General features: G+C 35.0%; 1 protein-coding gene and 1 pseudogene across 23 annotated transcripts in view; both read left to right on the top strand.

Annotated features, from left to right (window-relative positions):
- Positions 1-21,327, top strand: LOC129482007 (phosducin-like protein 3; annotated as a pseudogene).
- MEF2A (myocyte enhancer factor 2A) overlaps positions 1-21,378 on the top strand; it is a 152,721-nt gene that overhangs the window by 80,334 nt on the left and 51,009 nt on the right. The window lies entirely within an intron of this gene.

Genomic DNA, 21,378 nt, shown 5'->3' with positions numbered 1-21,378 from the left:
TCTAGTAATACGTGAATTGCAAGTAATACTGAAATATTTTATTTAATAGCATTAACTGTCAGAATGACTTGTACATCTAAAACATAAATTAGGTATATATGTATCTTTTCTCTGAATCATTTCTTAGAAAAGTGATTGCTGTATGGCGACTCACTTGTGTTATAAACATACTCTATTCATTCAGACAAAGTAAACTATGTTGTTTTACCATGTATACCAGCATAATTAACATTTCATCTATGATTACTTATTTTGTATGAGCTTTAAAATTAATATTGTAAGAGACTCATTTTTGGACAGTATGAAGTTACAGTTTTTATATGTCTTAATCATTTCATTATGTCATTGACAGCTCACAACTTTAAACACTTAAGAAAACAATGACAATTATGTAAATAATATTTGCTTTGTTAATAGTACTTCAGTTGGGGAACAGGAGAAAGTCCTCATTTTCTTTGTTTATCTGCTGCCTATTTGATAGCTCTCATAGTTCTACCAACCTAATTAAGTGAAAAAGAAAAGGATTTATTATTAGAATGATCTTCTCAGAAATAGTGTTTCACAATAAAACCTTCAAAATGGAAACCAGTATGCCTCCCCCTTTTTATCTTCTCTGTTTCAAGATCTTCCATAAGATAACTTTTCCATGTGTATTTCTAATCACATTTTAAATTAGCTTCATAGTTACTTTTGTCTCTTTTGTTTATATTTGGAGGTTTTATATTTATTCAATGGAGGAATTTTTTATTACTTGAAAGATGCATATTTTGGCTTAGTTTGTAATAGAAAAGTATTAGGCATTTCGTTGGTGAAAGTACTGAAACCATTTGAGGATTACGTAGAACCACTAAAAAAGAACAATGGAGTCCTAATCTAGATTGTATTTCTAATATTTAAAATTAAAGATAATTTAGCTGTTTTGTTGTATAAGAATCTAATTTATTTGCCTCCACAAGTTGTTATTGTTCCAAAAATGCATTTTAAATTTCCCCTATACTTCTTTGCCTTAACTGTCCCTCTTTAGGCAGTGATTGATACCATTACTACACACATAAAAACTATTACTTATATTTTAAAAACAGCTTTTGTTACTTTTTAGTCATTTCTTCAAATGAGAAGTAAAGGTATAGCATAATTACTGCTATGACTCATCTCTGTTGCTTGACTTATCCACAGTTTTATTTACGGGGCTCACTGCTGTTAACCTCCCCTGAATTGTATATGAATTTTTTTATTTTGTTTTTGTTGATAACTTTGATTAAACTACATGGTTATATCTTTAGCTAAACCCCTTAATGCAGTTATATTTATGTCATTTATAAATTATATTATTTAACATTTATGTTATATGTTATCATTTATTTATAACACTGTATAGTAGACCTTTCCCCTGTTACATGTCATGAATACATTTTGTATTGTAATTTTGTAAATTAGGGTATCATTCAGGTAAGCTTTGTTAAGAGACTTCATAACTGGATTTCCTTGAAATGGAGAGTAACCCTGTTGTGTTTAAAATAGCTTCTTATCTTATAAATCTATATGGCTCATCAAAAGTTACACTGCTTCAACTCAAACCAATGGAGCTGACTTTGATAATGTCAGCAAATAAGTATTCTAGCTAATTTCATTATAGAGGCAGCCACCTCCTTAACCCTAACTACTCTGCTCTTTCATTGCAGCAGTTGTTATTCTTGGTCCATGGAAGCCGAGGGTACTTCACACTGCCTAAAGCTTACTTCCCTAGAGAATACGGAGGATGTAGTCTGATTTAATCCTCATAGAATTTTCAGACTACCTCAATCTTCATCTCTGTTGTGGTCAGCAAAGTGTAAGAGAGCAGATCCCAAACATTTTTTTAAGCAGTCTCAAATATTACAGTCTGTTTCAATATGAAGGAAAACTTTTTGCAGCTCAATTATATATTGGGATTTTGATGTTTTCTTTTTAATTGCGTTTCCTCAAAATAAGTTAAAATGAATCGTGTTAATAGCTCCTTGTGAAGTTCTAAATTATTTAAATACAGTAGATAGAAGACACATTAGATCATTAGGGATTAATTTATTGTGGTAGGATAAATTACAAGGCTTAATTCACACTTCTTGTATAGTAACATCTTACTGAGTCAACTTTTATTAAGAGAGTGGATGTTAAACTTGTAAGACAGGCCTTTTTTCACATATGAAGATGATGCAGCCTACATCCTCACTAGTAGTGCAATTCACCTATGAGTTCTTTTTGCCACTGGTGTAATGGCTTACGCTGATGCATCTGTACAGTTTGCTGTGGTCCAAATTAAGTTTACAAGATAACAGTAATGAAGTTACTTACATAGAGCTTCCTATGGGTCTTAGTTTTTACAAAGTGCTTTACAAGTGTCTCATTGAAGAATATTTTTGGAATACCATTTTTTCCTTTTTACAGTTTCCTTTCAGGCAGTTGTATTAATGGGAAGCAGGCTTTTTGATGCCCATTTACTCATTTGACAAAGATTGAGGGGCTTCTATGTGCTTTGCAAGTTGATCTTATTTAGAGATTCCTAATTCAGGCCAGAAGAATATTCTTCCTACCCATATTTTTATAAACCATTGAGATACGCTTTTACCAACTGAAGATTTTATGTGTATTTATAAGAACTTTGAACAAGTTGGTAATAAAGTTCTGCTCCTCAGCCATCTCATGTGGTTGAAAACATCAGGATAAAATAGAGGCATAAACAGTTATAAGTGATCTACTTTAGAGTGATTTCTAAAGTATATGACCAGTATACTTAAGAGTTTGTGTCATTATATGACCAATAATGACACAAACTCTGAAAACAACAACTTCCATAAGGACTATAACCTGACTCCACATGTTGCCATTTGCATATATGTTAGTCTTTAAAATCAGCAGGATTTTACTTTCCCTATATTACTGAAATATGCTTTGACAAAGTCTTGAGTATATTAACGTGGCGTCTTCATTAGATGTATTCCTCTTCTATTGTATCCAGTATACAAGCCCTTTGAGGATGTACTTGAAGATGTGCTGTTAACCACACCTGTGTAGTCTGTAGTACAAGGATGCACATGTATTAGGTCTGTGGAGTTAGGTATCGTGTGTTTTGTGGGAGTACCATAAGATTAATATAATGTATTAAAAGTAGTTGGTATTTGAATATTGTTGATTATAAGTAGAAATGGTGCTCTTATTTTTCTGTTTCAATTTTATTTAGAAACTTAAATCCATCTGTCTTTGTTCTGTCTCATTTAATATTATGTTTTTAAACTAGTTCTTAAATTTAAAATTTTAATCAATTTTTTAAACTTTGGTTAGAGCTGATAAAATTTTAAAAATTATTTCTATACAGGTTTTTTTTTTAATTTGTACTTACATATTTTAAATTGCATTTAGGTATTTTAAATTAAGGTCTGCAGTGTCTTGAGGATGTATATATCCCCTACATTAAGAAAGCTGAATATATGCTAAAGCAAACTTACACCTTAGTAAATTAAGAGATTACCATTAGGGTAAGATTCATAAGAGACTTCATAACTCAGTTTCTTTGAAATGAAGAATATCATTGCTGTGTTTAAAATGTTTCCACACTGCTTTTCAGTAGTATATTTCTTACAAAACATGAGTTTTATAACTTTATTTCCCATATTTCATTAGGTGACATTCCACAAAGAATGTTGTCAAAGACACACATTTTATCTTTTCAAGTTCTTAAGCATGGATACAAAAATAGGTGGCAGACTTCTGTTTGGTCCTATAAAATGTAGTAATTTAATTTAAATGTATGAAGAAAATGTTATAACTCCTCAATTTTCTTTCCAGTAAAATTAAGATTAAAAATTATGAACTATATTATATAATTTTACAGGAATATTAGATATGTCCTAGAGTGTAGGAAACTACAGATGGAAATTACCAACACAAGCAGTTGCCATTGTTCATACACATGTATATGTGTGTAATTTGAATTTATACTAAATAAAAGCCCAGAGCCAATAGAGGCTTTGGGATTCTGCATCAAAAGAACAATTATGCTAAAAGGCAACAAATGAGGATTCTAGCAGGTGATACCTAAAAAACACCTGAGAATACTTTTGTATCCATGTTTTTTTCCTGTCGTTTGGCAGAAATATTGAAAATACTAAATATTTCTGCTTACAATTTTTTAAAAATAGCCGTGACTTGATAACATTCTGAAATCATTTGTGTGGCAATTCAGATTATTGTGCTGTCATTTAAGGGTGTAAATAAAAGGGTCATGGCCATTTATCTCTCTTGTTAATATCTGGTGCACTATTCCCAAAGAGAGGAGTTTTTCACCACAGGAATACTACAGTACTTAAAAAAAATCTCGCACTATCTCATTTAAGCTTCATATCCAAGGTAAGCTTTTTCAGAAGCAGAAATTGGGATGCACATTAAAACGACTTGCCCAGAGTCATGTAGCAATTTAGTGGCAGAACCAGGATTAGGACCCAGGTCTGTGACATTATCCTTTCCCCTTGCTCCCTAGTTTACTACATCCAGTGGAGCTCTGGAACATTTTACCATAAATAGATAAGATTTTATACATACACCAATAATGTATAATATATAGCAATCATTAATAAGTTTTCCTCAATAATGAACAGAAAATTAGTGAGGATAATAGCAGCAAGAATAATAGATATTATTAAGCACTTAACATGGTCTAGTAAAGACTTTATTTGAATTATCTTATTGAATTCTTACTGTTGCCCTTATTTCACATTGAGGCAATGGAGGCACAGTGATAAATTAAGTCAGATGTTGATAATTTGGATTCTGAAGAAAGAGAAAATCTGTTTATTTGAGTCTTAAAAATCCCTTCCTATTTTCAAATTACAAAAAAATTTGGAAGTAACATCTAAAAGAAAGAAACATAGGGAATCAGTATAAGATCCATCTGTCAATTAGAAAATAAAAGCAGATGGTAGTGAAAGTGATTATACTTGAGAGTACATTATTTAAAATCACTGGTCCTCAAAATGTGTAGCGCCCTGACCAGCAGCATCAGCATCCCCAGAGACTTCGTAGAAATGCAAGTTCTTGGTCCCACCTTAGACCTACTGAATCTGCAGCTTTTGAGATGAAGCCGAAGCAGTCATGAATTAATTTGAATTAACTTGCCTTAAGTGCAGTTATAGACTAAAAGTTTCCAGTTAACAGTTTCTTGGGAGTGGTTATCCAGCTTTTTAAACATTTTTATCCCCAAGAATATCCCCTGAAATAATTTCGAACAGTGAGCAAGCACAAACTGTAATTTTTAAAACCCTCTAAAAAGTAACTCAAACTAGTATGCAGTATTGGTGTGAATTGCACCTAAGGAATACATTTCTAATGGGTTACATTTCAGTTCGATTCTACATGGTTATAAGAGCTTGTGTGAGTGTAGTTTCTTTGAGGGGTGCTTCTTTGAGAGGTGGTGGGGATGAGTCGGAGGTGGAATCTGGCTCCTCAGATGAACAAAAAAGAAAGTTAAATGACTTATCTCGGGCACAGCTGGCTTGAGCAACTGAACTGGAAACAAGATGCAGGACCCCAACGCAGACACTGAGTGGAATGACATCTTACGCAAAAAGGGTATCTTACCCCCCAAGGAAAGTCTGAAAGAATTGGAAGACGAGGCAGAAGAGGAGCAGCGCATCCTCCAGCAGTCAGTGGTGAAAACATGAAGATATGACTTTGGAAGAGCTGGAGGATCATGAAGACGAGTTTAATGAGGAGGATGAACGTGCTATTGAAATGTACAGACGGCAGAGACTGGCTTAGTGGAAAGCAACAAAACTGAAGAATAAATGTGGAGAAGTTTCGGAGATCTCAGGGAAGGATTATGTTCAAGAAGTTACCAAAGCTGGCGAGGGCTTGTGGGTCATCTTGCGCCGTTACAAACAAGGAATTCCCCTCTGTGCCCTGATAAATCAGCACCTCAGTGGACTTGCCAGGAAGTCTCCTGATGTCAAATTTATCAAAGCCTTTTCAACAACCTGCATACCCAATTATCCTGATAGGAATCTGCCCACGATATTTGTTTACCTGGAAGGAGATATCAAGGCTCAGTTTATTGGTCCTCTGGTGTTTGGCAGCATGAACCTGACAAGAGATGAGTTGGAATGGAAACTGTCTGAATCTGGAGCAATTATGACGGACCTGGAGGAAAACCCTAGAAGCTGATTGAAGACGTGTTGCTGTCCTCAGTGAGGCGCTCTGTCCTCACGAGGAGGGACAGCGATTCCAAGAGTGACTGAGGCTACAGCTGCTATCACATGCCGAACTTTCTTGTGACAAATTGGCTGGATTTTTTAAAAAAGGAAAAAGCAAAAACGAATCCTTGTGGTTTTTAGTTTTGTATAAATTATGTTCCAAATCTTTACATTTTGGAAATAATCATTGCTGGAGATTCTGTTAAATATTTTGGAACTCTTTTTTTTAAATTATAGTATTTCCTCTAAAAAAATTAAAACCAGCCCTTTGTATGGCAAAAAAAAAAAAAAAAGACTTATCTCCTAAGATCATCTAGTGCTTGACCTTACAAAAGTAGAAGCATGATTATGCTTGGATTTTCTGACAGTATCATGATATTCTCAAAGAGGCTTTTTGAGCCAGTCATCGTTTCTCTCCATGTTATAGACGAGGAATGGAACAGACAGGGAGTATTTAAGAGGCTTGCCTAATGTCTTACAGGGCTGCAGTGGAGCAGCAGGGAAAGGGAAAAAATAATGAGACATCTGAAGACAAGACAAAGCTTTCCTCCACCTCCAGTCCCCTGCCCTGCTCTTTTATTCCTAACAGAGCCTGAAGCAGCAGGATGATGATTCACAGGGTGAGGCACACAATCCTCATGGCTCTCCTCCACTTCCCACATGTCACTGCACCATCACCTCACACAGCAGTCACCATAGCTCTTGTAATTTCAATTTTACTACTTTTATTTTGCTATGTATTTGAATATTATTTTTCATACAATTATTGGTTTTCATTTATGTGGTTTGTGTAAGGGACTACGCGTCTCTAAGTGTGGTTTTTCTTGAGGTCATATTTTTCCCCATTAGAGGTTGATGTCATTGATACACAAATGAGGGTTCGTGTGGGGAGGAAAAGATGATAGATAACACTTGTCTATATAACTGAACTTTTTTCTGTAGTACATTTCTTGTGATTTGATGGATACCTACCTATGTGTTCTTTTCATGTTGTATGTGTCAGGGATTGAATATTTTATTAATAGTACTTACCATCAGATAAAGTGTTCCTTTTTCTCCAGAAGATATTTGTTGCTTTGGTCAAATTTTTGACCAATAAGAAGAGGAGATAAAGAGGATTGAGAGAGTGGTCAGAGAAAAGTTGCTCTAGAGGTGATGCTATCACCAGAGTTCTTTAAAGCAGCAGTCCCCAGCCTTGTTGGCACCAGGGATGGGGGTTGGGGGTGGGAGGAATGTGGACAGGGAGATGGTTTTGAGATGAAATTGTTCCACCTCAGATCATCAGGCATTAGATTCTCATAAGGAATGCGCAACCTAGATCCCTAGGTCGTGCAGTTCACAGTAGGTTTCATGCTCTTAGGAGAATCTAATGCTACTGCTGATGCGATGGGAGGCTGAGCTCAGGCAGTAATGCTCACTTGCCCGCCACTTACTTCCTGCTGTGCAGCCTGGTTGCTAACAGGGTCTGTGGCCCCAGGGGTTAGGGACCCTTGCTTTAAAGGATATGGTAGGTGGAAAACAAAGGTGCTCTAGGTCAGAGGGGCAGCTTATATGGAAATTAGGAAATGAGACACTGCAGTTAGTGTATGAAGTTGAAATCAGCCAGGTGTCACTGTAGTATACTGTGAAGAGTGGAATAGCTAAGACCTGAGAAGTCAACCAGCTCCTCATGAGCTATATAAGGCCCTTAACTTTACCCTGCAGGTTTGGATAGCCACTGAAAGAGCTGAATAAAATAGCTGCTTAGGTTTCTCCTTGCATTTCCCAAGCAGTAAGTTGTGTTAGAACTGCATGGTAATTTTTTGAAGGGAGTTGAAGAAAAAGGAAAAGAGGTAAAAATATTGAATGTAATAGTTGTACATTTGAAATGTATTGTACTGATATTTATCATACTATATACTAGGCATTTTGCTAAACACTGGGAATGTAGTGGTAACTGACCCTATTGCTGCCTTTTTCCTAGTAAGATGATATGCTGGCTATTTTGTTATCTTACGGCGGAAGTCTTTTTGTTAGATACACTTCAGTGTCGATTTAAAAAGACCCTTAGAATGCCAACATTTTTATGTTTCTCATCAAATATTAGTCATTAAGCATATAAATATTATAAGATATTATATTGCTATTCAAGCCAGAAGCTCATTTAGGGCAGAAGATACTAGGTGCTTCCCGTGTTTCTCAATGTTCTGTGTCAGCCTGTAAAGTAAGATGTATATAGTCTAAATGATCTTTCAGTTCTCTTATATATAGATAGCTAATGCAGACATGCAGTTTTGTGAAACCTGGCACTTCAAACACATAATTTAAAATTAAAGAGACAGCCGTATAGTTTTCATATTTATTTTGAAGTTATTTTTGTGGCTCTATTCTCAGAGAGACTAGGGATCTGGATTCTACAGAAAGATACCTTCTTGCATAGATTAGTCATAACTCAACTTTTTAATTTACAATTATGCAATCAGTGCTGTACTGGTAAAAATTTCCAAATGACAGTATGAATTATATTTTAGAAAATGAGACATACCTTATAATTTTCTAGGTTTTTGTTTAGTTGGTTGATTTTCAAATTTCTAACATGTTTCGGTGATTGTGTATGCTAAGGGTATTTTATAAAGAATATCATTATATATTTAGGTAATTGATATGGGATTATGGTTTTTTCCTCAAATAATGTTTCTTGTAGTTCTCATTTTAATTCATTAGCAGTAAAACATGAGAAGGTAAACCTTCCATATTGTTTTTAAAATGTTAGTGATTTTTAAAACTTGGTAAATAGGCACTTCATGCTTAAGCCTTCTAGAATAACCCAAAGCTTTATTATGCATGTTGGACTTTATCTCCTGTAATTCAGTGGAGAATATTTTTCTGTCATGCTTTGTTTTTATATAAATTTTCTTTTCAAATAACTGGTTTATTTTGTGGTAATTTCTGGGCTTAAGTGTTATTTCCAGAATCTATCTCGAAAATCTTAAAAAATGTTTATGCTCTGAAAAAAGAACGTAGAAGTAGCAACTAGTATTTGTAGAGGAATTCAAGACATTAGCTTGCTTTTTTTGTGCCACCCATGTTCATATAGGATTATCCCATAATATTATATAATTAAAATATTTTTATTGTGGTTTTCCACATTTATATAGTTGAATTAAGTTTTTAAAAATGGTTTTGTTACTTTGGTCTCTTAAAAACCTATCAGTTTTGTGCTGTAAGACAGTATAAAATAACGTTTTAGATATTTTGTGAAAGTTATTTGATATTAGACTCTCAAATCCTACTTAATATGTCACTTATTAGTAAAGTAAATATTTGTATTTAGTATTCTAACTAGCATATATTTGCTGTATTATCCATTTATTTATTGAATGATTAGTGTACTGGGTTACTAAGCTCAATGTTTAATAGGGCAGAGAGAACAGTATTAAAATTTTAAATCTTACTGAGTTTTGATAATCAGTTAAAATAATGTGTGTGAAAGCATTTTGAAAACTATAGGTTGCTTCCGGATGCAGGTGACAGAAGACCTCACTGAAATTGGTCTTAAAAATAGGGGTATTGGGCGACAGAGTGAGACTCCGTCTCAAAAAAATAAATAAATAAAAATAGGGGTATTGGTTATGTCATGTAACAAAAATCCCAGCGGCACGGTAGAGATTAGGCTGTGTTTAGGCGGGCTCCAGGTCTCTGCCTTTGCCCATGCATCATTGTCTTCACACTGGCTTTTTCATGTTGATAAAATGGCAGTGGCAGCTCTAGGCCTTATAGGCGAGCACAGCATCATATAAAGCAGCACTATCTAATAGAATTTGTGATGATGGAAATGTTCCATATTTGTGCTGTCCAATATAGTAGCCATTAACTATGTGTAGTTATTGAGTGTGTAGTGCAACTGAAAAACCCGAGTTTTTTAATCTTTTTAAATTTTAATTTAACCACATGTGGCTATTGGTTACTATATTGTGAGCATCTATCCAAAGTATCAGAGATCAGTTGTGTCCCAGAATCCATAGCAGATGTTCTAAAATTAATTCTGATTGTACTGTTTAAATCACTTGCCTCTCCATCTCCCACTCTGAAAACACTAAACACAGTGGTAGAGAAAGGATAGAATGTCCTGATTGGCTTAGTCTAGCCAGATGTTACACCCCTGGGATTTACTACAAAACTAATTCATTGTAGTATTTGCATAGGGATAGGCATGTAGTTCAATAGAACGGAATAGAGAGCTCAGAAATGTACCCACATATACATGGTTAATTGATTTTTGACAAAGGAGCCAAGGTAAATCAATGAGAAAAGTACAGTCTTTTCAATAAATGGTGCTGGAAAACCTGGATATCCATATAGAAAAAAAATAAGCCTCAGTATTTACCTTATATCATATACAAAATGTTTATGGAATAGAGGCTTTGCATAGGGGAGTAATCGAAGGTAAGGAAGAGACAAATTGAATATAGTTGGTAGATGGTCTTGAATACCCAGCTGTGGTATTTAATATTTGTCCTATAGGCATTGGGCAGCCTTTAGAGGGGTGTTTAAAAGTTTTAAGTAGTCAAATCATTGTTACAGGAATTAATCTGGCAGCAGATTAGCAGTATTTTAAAAGAAGTGTGTAGCTTTTAAAAATAAACTAAATTATCTCACCTATTACTTTTGATAGGCTTTAGTAATGTTGAGAATTACAGAAAGAGGAATGTAATTCATTTGGTTTGAATGGAGAGAGGAGATTAAAGTGGGTGGTTAGGCCATGTTCTGAGGAATATAATATATTGACACATCATGCTGTTTAAAAATTGATTTATAGAAAATTTGCATAATTTGTAAAACATACATATTATTATATATAGAGAGAATTGACCTAATAATGCTGTGAAAAGTGGTTTGTGTGTTATAGAACAGTTGGGAAACTCTGATCTGGCTCTTTCATTTAACTGATGAGTAAGCCACGTCCAAAGAGAGCAAGGAAGACTGTAGATCCTTTGAGGCAAAGACTTGGCTAAGGAACATTAGTATTTTTCACAGTGCTCAGTAAAGATTCAGCACACAGCTTAATAGTGACCTATAAAATGGAACTAAAGGTAGTGGTGTGTACTTCAGCATTCACTTAATCATAAATTAAGAGTATTTATGATAATTAAAGCTTCATTAAATATTACAAAATCTAGTAGGGACAAAAATATAAAATATGTTTAAGTTGAAGGAACACTCAATGTGTAGGAGGTGATTCTTTTTACTCTGTTAACACTGGAAATAATAACTTTATTTCCTTATCTCCCCATCCTCCACATCTACTAATATATATTACTTCCAACCTTTAGAGAAGTAAACATACTTAAAAAGATAAGTATAGAGGCCTCTGCTCTATTGCAGTGTATGCATTCTTGGATAATCTCATAAACCGCAAAACCTGTGCACCTTTGTATTCTGCACATGAACGTAAATGATAATCGGAGGGATAGCTTGAAATGCTCAGTGAGGCGTCTTAGTGTAGCTAGTGGCCACTATGGTGGGTCCTGTAAATACACAAAATTACTTGAATAGAAATGCTGGCAACACTTTAATTAGGATGGGCTAGTGCATCTTAGGACAATATGATATGATTTCCAGTGTGATAACTTCATGATTGTAGTATACATTCCCAGAGCTTTCAGTAACCTAATTAATCAGGTTAATACTGTAGTAGTACTGTCACCTTGTATCTTTATAAATAATTGCTCCAGACATCCTTAACTGTCGTGAAATTGAATGCATATTTTAATTACTTATTGAAATGTGGTAGGCATACCTGAGATTAACTTTTTTCCTCTTCTTTTAAATGAGATATAATTCGTATACCATAAAATTCACCAATGTAAATTATGCAGTTCAATGGTTCTTAGTCCATTCACAAGTTGGTACAACCATGAACGCTATCTAATTCCAGAACATTTTCGTCAACCCGGAAAGAAACCCAGTACCCATTAGCAATCACTTACCAACTCTTCCTTCCCCTACATCCTGGCAACCAGTAATGTACTTTCTGTGTCTATGGATTTACCTATTCTGGGAATTTGATATAGATGGAGTCATACAGTATGTGGTCTTTTGTCCAGCTTTTTCACTTAGCATAATGTTTTCAAGGTTCTTCCGTATGGTAGCTGTATCAGTACTTCATTCTGTGACCAAATAGTATTCCATTTGCTACTGTGAAGTTTGTGTACAAGTTTTGGTATGGGTGTAAGTTTTCACTTCTCTTGGGTATCTAGTTAGTAGTAGAATTTCCTGGATTGTGTGGTAAGTTCTGTGTTTAACTTTTTGAGGAACTTCCAAACCCTGTCCTGCATCTAACTTAAAAAAAAAAATAGCGAAAACATCAACAAAAACCAATAACTTGATGGACATTATTAGAAAATGGTTGATTTTTTAAAATTTTGATATTGTTGGGCTAGGTTATCTGGATCAGCTCTTCTGTTGAAGACATCTAAAAACTAGATAAACTGTAAAAACAAAACAAAAAAACTTTACGTTATTCAAGAGCTCAAGGAATATGCCAGGCCAAAATTTAAGAGAAGGTAAGAACATAAAGGTAAAAAAGTATTGAAAGTTCTAACCACCATGAATCATTTGCCCATCTGTATAAAGCAGTTTATAAAACTGAGATTCGGGTTCTGATAGATTTGGGTTCTGATACATTCAGAATCAAGGGGAAAATGATTACTTCTAGGTTTATGAGCCTAATAGGTACCCCCAAACCCCTTCAAGCTGGGGCCTTAAGAAAAGAGGAAAATCCACTGCCTTCTCCTGCTCCCAAAGGATTGCAAGGAGAGTTATTTAGTACTGAGCAGATAGGAGAAAGAAGAGAACACGAAAAGAAAAAAAGAACATATCTGACAGACTGTAAACCAAGTTACCAGAATTGTGTGGAATTGTAGTTCCAAGTCATATAATACCAGACATTCAAGAAAACTAGTGCCCTGTTAACTGGGGGAAGCAAATTTATATCTTTTTTGAAGAAAGTCACCTTATTCTGTGTATCAGAAATGTCTTTCAAATAACCTTTCAGAACTATAGAGCGTCATACAAAGATGACCAAAGATACAAGAAAACAAGGCACAGTAAGGAAAACACAGCAGGATACAGCAGAAAATAACTCTTATATATTTCAGATGACATTGTTATTATATGTAGATTATAGAACAGTTTCACTTTCTATGTTTTAAGAAATAAGCTTGAAAAATCAGTAGGAAACAGGAAGTTATAAAGGAATTGACATAGCAGAGTTGAATGAAATACTTCAAGATGTGAAAAAATACAATGACCAAAACTAATTAATGCAGTAGACATGGTGGAAGTAGATTTTCCATAACCGGAGAGAGAATTTGTGAACCAAAGATAGAAGAAATTATCTAGAATTCAATGCGAATATTAAAAGGCAGAAAACATCAAGAAAGGTTTAAAGAAAAGGAGGATCGTGTTTAGAAGTTCTAGCCTGTGCTTAATTGGCATTGTAGAAGACGGAAACAGAGAATCGGGTAGAGGCAATATTTGATGAGATGACACAATTTTCTAGGGTTGATGAAAGCCCACCATCCTTAGATTTAAGAAATTCAAATCCCATGCTGAGTAAATGTGTAAAAAAAAAAAAAACTCTATGTAGACATGGTGAAACTGTGCAGAAAACAAAGACAAGAAAGATGTAAAGAGACTATCCTCAAAAGAGTGCTATTTCCAAATAACAAATGAAATCTGGAGTCAATGAAATGATATCCTAAGTGTGCTGTTTAAGAAGGGAGTAGAATGCAACCTAGAGTTCTATACCCAGAGAAAATTTCGAGAGGGAAGGCATAACACCTGTATATCAGTGTTACAATCAAACCAGCTACTGCTTTGGAAGAAAGGGCCAAGACCAAGTCAGGCTGCCATGGTAAGAAAGCAGTCTTCATCGAATGACCAGATGACCTCTACAGGCTTCATGTGGACGATGATCTATGTCTAATTTATCAGTAAATATCAGCATCTAGTAGGGTGCTTTCGATAAATTTTGTTGAATGAAAGAAAAAGGCAAATTAAGGTATTTATTCAGTAAACAAAAAGGGATAGTGAAGAACCAAGCTCCAGGACTTTTGAAGATAGACTTTCTTGTCTGAGGTGCACTGAGAATCAGCTCTATCTTAGTATTCATGTATGTGTGGAGATCTAGAACAGAGTTACATTCTTTCTGGTGACAAGCTGAGACTCTCTGGCTGCTCAGTGTCCAGCTCCTGGGAGACAAGGGCCTCAAAACTGTTGGGATTGGGGGGTGGGGCAGGTAGGGAATCTTACTACCATTTGTTAGGATTTTTACCATCAAACCTAGGAGTATCTTAGAACTGGGTGAGATCTTAGAATTTAAAGAAGCCATAGCCTGAACACCACACACTTCTCATTGAGGAAGATAGGGATAATAAGATCATGGAGGAACTGGAGAGGAGTATGAAGACAGTGCCTACAACCACCACATACACAGTAAACATTCTCTCCTCTTAGTGGTTGAAATTGTTCCTGATAACAGCTCTCTTATCTGTTCTCCCTTTGATTTGCTGACTGATGGATGCAGTCCATTTAACAAATGCGCATAGCATATTGGAAAGAGCACTAGACTTAGATTCTAGTCCCAGTTCTGTCACTTAACAGCTATGTGTTGAGGTGAGGTGAGGGAAGAGTACTTGGATCTCTGGATCTCTTTTAACTTTAATATTCTCCTCTATAAGGGTAGGAGATGAACTAGAGGATCACAAAAGTACCATTTAGTTTTCTGTTCAGTGGCAATTTTGACATACTTTTTTGAGCATATATAATCTCAGAATCCTATGCCTCAAAACTTTGATTCATTGGACAGATTTCAAGAAAAATATAATTTAACAAATGTAATAAAGAAAAAATAGAAAAATTGAATAATCTTGTCAAGTTTTCCACAAAACTACAAGTCCAGATGGCTGCATAAGCAAATACTAGCAAATTTTTAAGAAGGAAATAATTCCAGTATTTCACAAACCCTTCCAAAGAACAGTAAAAACAAAGAGCTTTCCTTTCCTCATTATCTAAAATTAGCCTAACTTTGATAGCAAAACCACCTAGGAGAGTTGCAAAGATAATAATCAGAAGCCAGTCTCACTGAACATAAATGTGAAAGTCTTCAGCAAAATATTAGTCTACTTCGTGTTCACATCTTTCTTATGGGAGACTTTTTGTTTGTTTGTTTTTGAGATGGAGTTTCACTCTTGTTGCCCAGGCTGGAGTGCAATGGCATGATCTCGGCTCACCCCGACCTCCGCCTGGGAGACGTTTTTATTTTCAGGATGACCCATTTTCTCTACTGTTTGGGCACAAAACTAGACTCTGTATTAGCCTCCCCTGTGGTTAAGAGTGGCCATGTGACTGACCTCTGACCAAGGAGATGTGAGTGAAAATGATGCAGGCTGCTTCCAGGTGTGACCAGTAAGATACTTCCTACATACTCTTCATACTCTTTCTTCCCTGTTTGGCATCCCATGTGCTAAGAATGGGAACCCTGAGGTCCTATATGTGGAACTATAAGGTAAATGTCTTTGGGCTCTGAATCTCACACAGGGCTCACTGAGAATAAGAAACATCCTTCTTGGGCTTTGTATGAATAAGAAATAAACTTTCATTGGGTTAAGCCACTGAGATTTATGGATTTATTAAAGCATCTAGCATTACTTATACTAATACAGAGATTAAATCCAGTGATATGTAGAAGAGATAATATATTATGACTAAGTTGAATGTGTCCTAGTAATGTAGAGTTATACCATATTCATAGATCAGACGTCTCAAATTATATATATCTATGCCACATGAGATAATCTCTGTAGAGTTGATGAAATATCAATCGGAATCCCAAGAAATACTTTTCGAAAGAATTTCAACAACTGATTCTAAAGTTCACAGAGAAAATAGAACAGGAGAAGACACTGAAGAAGAACAAGGTGAGAGGGTTTGCACTACAATATATTGAGACTAATTTTAAAGCTATGATAATTAACATACAGTGGCAGTGGCACAAATACCAAATGCCAAACATACCAATGGAATAATAGCTCAGATACAGAACCATGCATATATAGATACTTAATATGTGATAGAGGTGGCAGAACAAACTCCTTAAGCAGTCGTATAGGGACAATTGGGTATCCACATAGAAAATTCATGAAATTGGACTTACCTCAGATTTTATACAAAATTACCTCCAGGAGGCCGGGCGCGGTGGCTCACGCTTGTAATCCCAGCACTTTGGGAGGCCGAGGCGGGCAGATCATGAGGTCAGGAGATCGAGACCACGGTGAAACCCCCTCTCTACTAAAAATACAAAAAATAAGCCCGGCGTGGTGGCGGGCGCCTGTAGTCCCAGCTACTCAGAGAGGCTGAGGCAGGAGAATGGCGTGAACCCGGGAGGTGGAGCTTGCAGTGAGCCGAGATTGCGCCACTGCACTCCAGCCTGGGCGACAGAGCGAGACTCAGTCTCAAAAAAAAAAAAAAAAAAAAAAAATTACCTCCAGAATGCTTATAGACCTAAATGCAAAAGGCAGAATTATAAAGCTATTTACAGGATAATATAGGAGAATATCTTCATAATTTTGGAAAGGATTTCTTATATAAGACATAAAAATCGCTATCACATGGATAACTGGAAAGGAAAAAACTGATAAATTTGACTCTGTTTAAGAACTCTTCATTCAAAGATAAGCGTGTTTTTTTTTTTAATGCTACATAATGGGAAAATATTTTTACAATGTATAAAATTAGCCAAGGGCTTACATTGACTACTTATAAAATAATTACTATAAAAATAAATAATTAAAAGAACTACTATAAAACAATTATCAAAAGGCAGTAGAAAACTTAGCAAAGTACTTGAATAGGTGCCTCACAAAAGAGAACATCCACATGGCCAATAGATATGAAATGTGCTTAATTTCATTAGTAGTTGGTATTGCAAATTAAATCCCACAGGTAGGAATGCACATTGATACAATTACTTTAAAAGACAGTTTGGCATTATCTAGTATAACTGAAGATCCACATATTTTATGAACTAATACTTCTATTCCTAAGAATACATGCCCAAGAGAAATGTGTGCACATTATGCAGTAGGCTGTTTACAGAAATGTCCACAGCAGCATTTTTATAGATTCAAAAGATTGAAGCCACTCCAATGTCTGTCTGTTGTAGAATGGATAAAGCTTTTTTTTTCAAGCCATGTAATACAATATTTAGTGAAAATGAACCAGCTGTAACTCTGTGTAACTCTATGGAGGAATCTCATAAACAGTGTTAATGAAAAGAGGCAAGACTGAATAGTATACTGTGTGTGGTTCCATTTACATATCATTCACAAATAGGCATAGCTAAATTATATTTTTAGGGATACGTATATATGTGGTAAACCTATAAAGAAAATCCAGATAATTGTCATCACAGAGTTAGGATGGTATTACCTGTAAAGGTGGGAGGAGAGGGTTATGGGATGAAGGGAGATAGGGAGGGTTCTGGCTTTGGTCTATTTTTTTGACTTGATTGAAATGACTGATGTTCACTTTATAATTATTTGTTGAATTTTATATAAACTTTTACATACCTTACATATTTCACAATTTTTAAAAATTGTTTTTATGTGTTGTCAGAGTAGCTTAGAATAAGTAGTATATGTTTCAAAATTGGAAATAATTATTTACAATGAGGAAAGAGAACTTTTCTCATTTTTAAAATATTGTAATAGTCTAGCTTCAATTTCCTGAAACTTAAGACATGATTTCTTTTTTCCTCTTTTTTTTTTTTTTTTTTTTTTTTGAGACAGTCTTGTTCTGTCGCCCAGGCTGGAGTGCAATGCTCACTGCAACATCCACCTCCTGGGGTTAAAGCGATTCTCCTGCCTCATCCTCCTGAGTACCTGGGATTACAGGTGTCTGCCACTACGCCCGGCTAATTTTTTTGTATTTGGAGTAGAGACATGGTTTCACCATGTTGGCCAGGCTGGTTTCAAACTCCTGACCTAAAGTGATCTGCCCGTCTCGGCCTCCCAAAGTGCTAGGATTACAGGCATGAGCCACTGCGCCCGGCCCAAGCCATGATTTCTTTATTTTACAAGCACTTGCTTATACTTATGCTAGATTTACTGACTACTCAGCCAGTATTTATGGAGCATTTGCTGCTCAGCTGTGTCACAGTAATGAGATTTAAGGTGGGTGGTCAAATTTTTTGTGGGTTTATTTAATTGATTTAAATCAGTTAACTCCTCATGCATTTAAAAACCATGCATTTATACCTTTTGAGTAATTTTAATTCCATAGTTTCACTTGTAAGTGCTATGATTCTATTAGTTTGGAATGGAACTTGGCAATAATAAAGTTGAGCATATGTTAAATTTTTTTTTTCAGTTCTTGGTAGGCAGGAGTTAAAAGTGCAGGCGTGGACTCTAGCAAATACTCCAGCAGTATAGGCTCTTCGATCCAAAATTTACTGTCATATGACAAGATTCCAGAAAATGCAAGTCCCTTGGGATATTTATAAGTTCTTATTTAAGAGCCCATATGCTTTAAATATTTATTTAAACATATTTAGAAAGATAATCCTGATTTATTTACTCTGTAAACAGATGCCAAAGATTATAGTAATATGCATTTGTGCACGTATATATATGCACACATTATATACGGAAATGGACTGCACTTTTAACTCCTGACTACCAAGAACTGAAAACACTATTAACATATGCTCAACTTTGTAATTGTCAAATTCCATTCCAAACAAATAGAATCACATATATATATTTAAAATTTTAGACACGCTTATTTTCCATGGAAGTTTTTATGTATATGAAACTTTTTGTATTTTATGTATAAAAGTTTATATTTAACTATTTTTTATATATATATAACATTTCCATGGAAAATGTGGCTAGAATTTTCAATATATAATTTCTCGCTGAGTATTTAACATGAAAGAGCATAAGCTAAAAGAAACACATTTTAAATGAGTTGCCCTGCCTAATTAGTAATTCATTTTGAAATAAATTTTTGTAAGTTTATTATGTAAAAGAAAACCTCAACATACTTAGAAAAAAGTTTATACAGTATTGTTTTTGTCCTCTCAAGTATCGTTTTTCTTTCTCTTTTCAACTCGTCCCTTAATCCTTTCCATCTCTAGTTTCACCAAGAGGTTTAGTATATAAACCAGAAAATGAGAGGCAGATGTACAGGGTCAGCCAAGTGGTAGCATATACCCAGAATTCTGTAAATGTTTCCTTGAATTTGAAAGGTAAGGTTGCTAGTACTCTATAAGTAGAATGATAGGACATATGACTTTAAAGATTTTTGTTGGGGTAGATACCATTATTTCAATCAATTATCTTTGACCAACAACAGTAATTAATCATCACTTCTAGGTTTGAGACTCTTTCTGGATTCTATGTTGTGGAGCTACTAGCCAGACTTACTTTGAGAAATATGTGACTTGGATAAAGAGACTAATAATGTGTTACCTAAAGGATCACTAACAGTTTTCTTCCTCATGCTTCTTTGATTATAAAGGATAAGAACCCATTTAAAGTAGTTCCAACTAAAGAAAGAATTTATTGAAAGAATGCAGACAGGTAGCACTCAAAGGCAGGAGGTAGGAGTAGCTGGCTTCCTGAAGGCCTGACACCAGGAGCTCCATATTAAGGGCTCCATGGTCTCTCATCTCTGCCACCAAGGCTGGTCTGCAAGATAACTCCTCTTGCAGGCACAACTGATAATCTTCATGTAGAAAAGAATTGATTTAAAACAGGTGAGAAATTCAAAATGGAATTGAGGGGAAGTGAATTGGTAACAATTTATGGAACAGGTAGAATGGAGAGAGAGAAAAGTGGAAAAAAGATATGAGTCTAGACATAAGATAGTGCAGGCTTGAGTGAGTATGGGGACAGTAGAAATGGAAATAATATACAAAATTTGGTATTCCATGTGAATGTAGAGAGAGAACAAAGGGAATAAGGTCGACTAGGTTGGTAAGTCCAAAGGAGAGACCTGTTTGATAAAAGATAATGAATTCTATGTCAGTTAAGTTGAAATAGAAATGTTAGTAAAATATCCAAATGAAAGTGTACAGCAGGCAGTTGGGATTATAAGTCTTCCAAGTTGCAGATTAGATTTGGATGAAGGCATAAACATCACTATCATAAAATTATAAAATGAACATATTAGAGATTTTATTTGATTCATTAATGGATGAGGGAACAATAAGATCATAAACAGAGGAGAACTCAAAATATAACACATTTATAGTTAAAGAATGCAGAAGTAAATTTATAAATAGAAACAAAAGTGGCCAGTATCCACAGGGTGACAATCAATGGTATTCCACAGGAAACAATTTCTGGAAACAAGAATTATTTGCAGCTACTACCAAGTTTTCTATAAGTTAACTAATGTCCATCTCTGCAGTGTTGTAAAATAACCTCATCAAAGAAACAGAAGTGGATATAACTAACCTAAATGGAGGTTCTAGCCAGGGCACTCACTAAGTTTCCGGCTTTCACTGTTTTTCCTTAAATTGGTATGGAAATTTTAAACTCAAGAGCCTTCCTACTATTGGAGTGTTTGGTCAGCAGTAGATAGAAAGAAAAACAAGCAATGGGGAAAGGATTCCCTATTTAATAAATGATGTTGGGAAAACGACCATTTATTTCAGCCATATGCAGAAAGCTGAAACTGGATCCCTTCCTTACACCTTATACAAAAATTAAGATGGATTAAAGATGTAAACGTAAGACCTAAAGCCATAAAAACTCTAGAAGAAAATCTAAGCAGTACCATTCAGGACATAGGCATGGGCAAAGGTTTCATGACTAAAACAACAAAAGCAATGGCAACAAAAGCCAAAATAGATAAATAGAATCTGATTAAACTAAAGAGCTTCTGCACAGCAAAAGAAACTTTATCATCAGAATGAACAGGCAGCCTACAGAATGGGAGGAAATTTTTGCGATCTATCCATCTGACAAAGGGTTAATATCCAGAATCTACGAAGAACTCAAATTTACAAAAAAAAAAAAAAAAACATCAAAAAGTGGGTGAAGGATATGAACAGACACTGCTCAAAAGAAGACATTTATGCAGCCAACAAACATGAAAAAAAGCTCAT

Source organism: Symphalangus syndactylus, chromosome 5 (assembly GCF_028878055.3).
Source record: "Symphalangus syndactylus isolate Jambi chromosome 5, NHGRI_mSymSyn1-v2.1_pri, whole genome shotgun sequence".
Classification (NCBI taxonomy): Eukaryota; Metazoa; Chordata; class Mammalia; order Primates; family Hylobatidae; genus Symphalangus; species Symphalangus syndactylus.
This window is presented reverse-complemented; position numbering and strand designations above follow the sequence as displayed.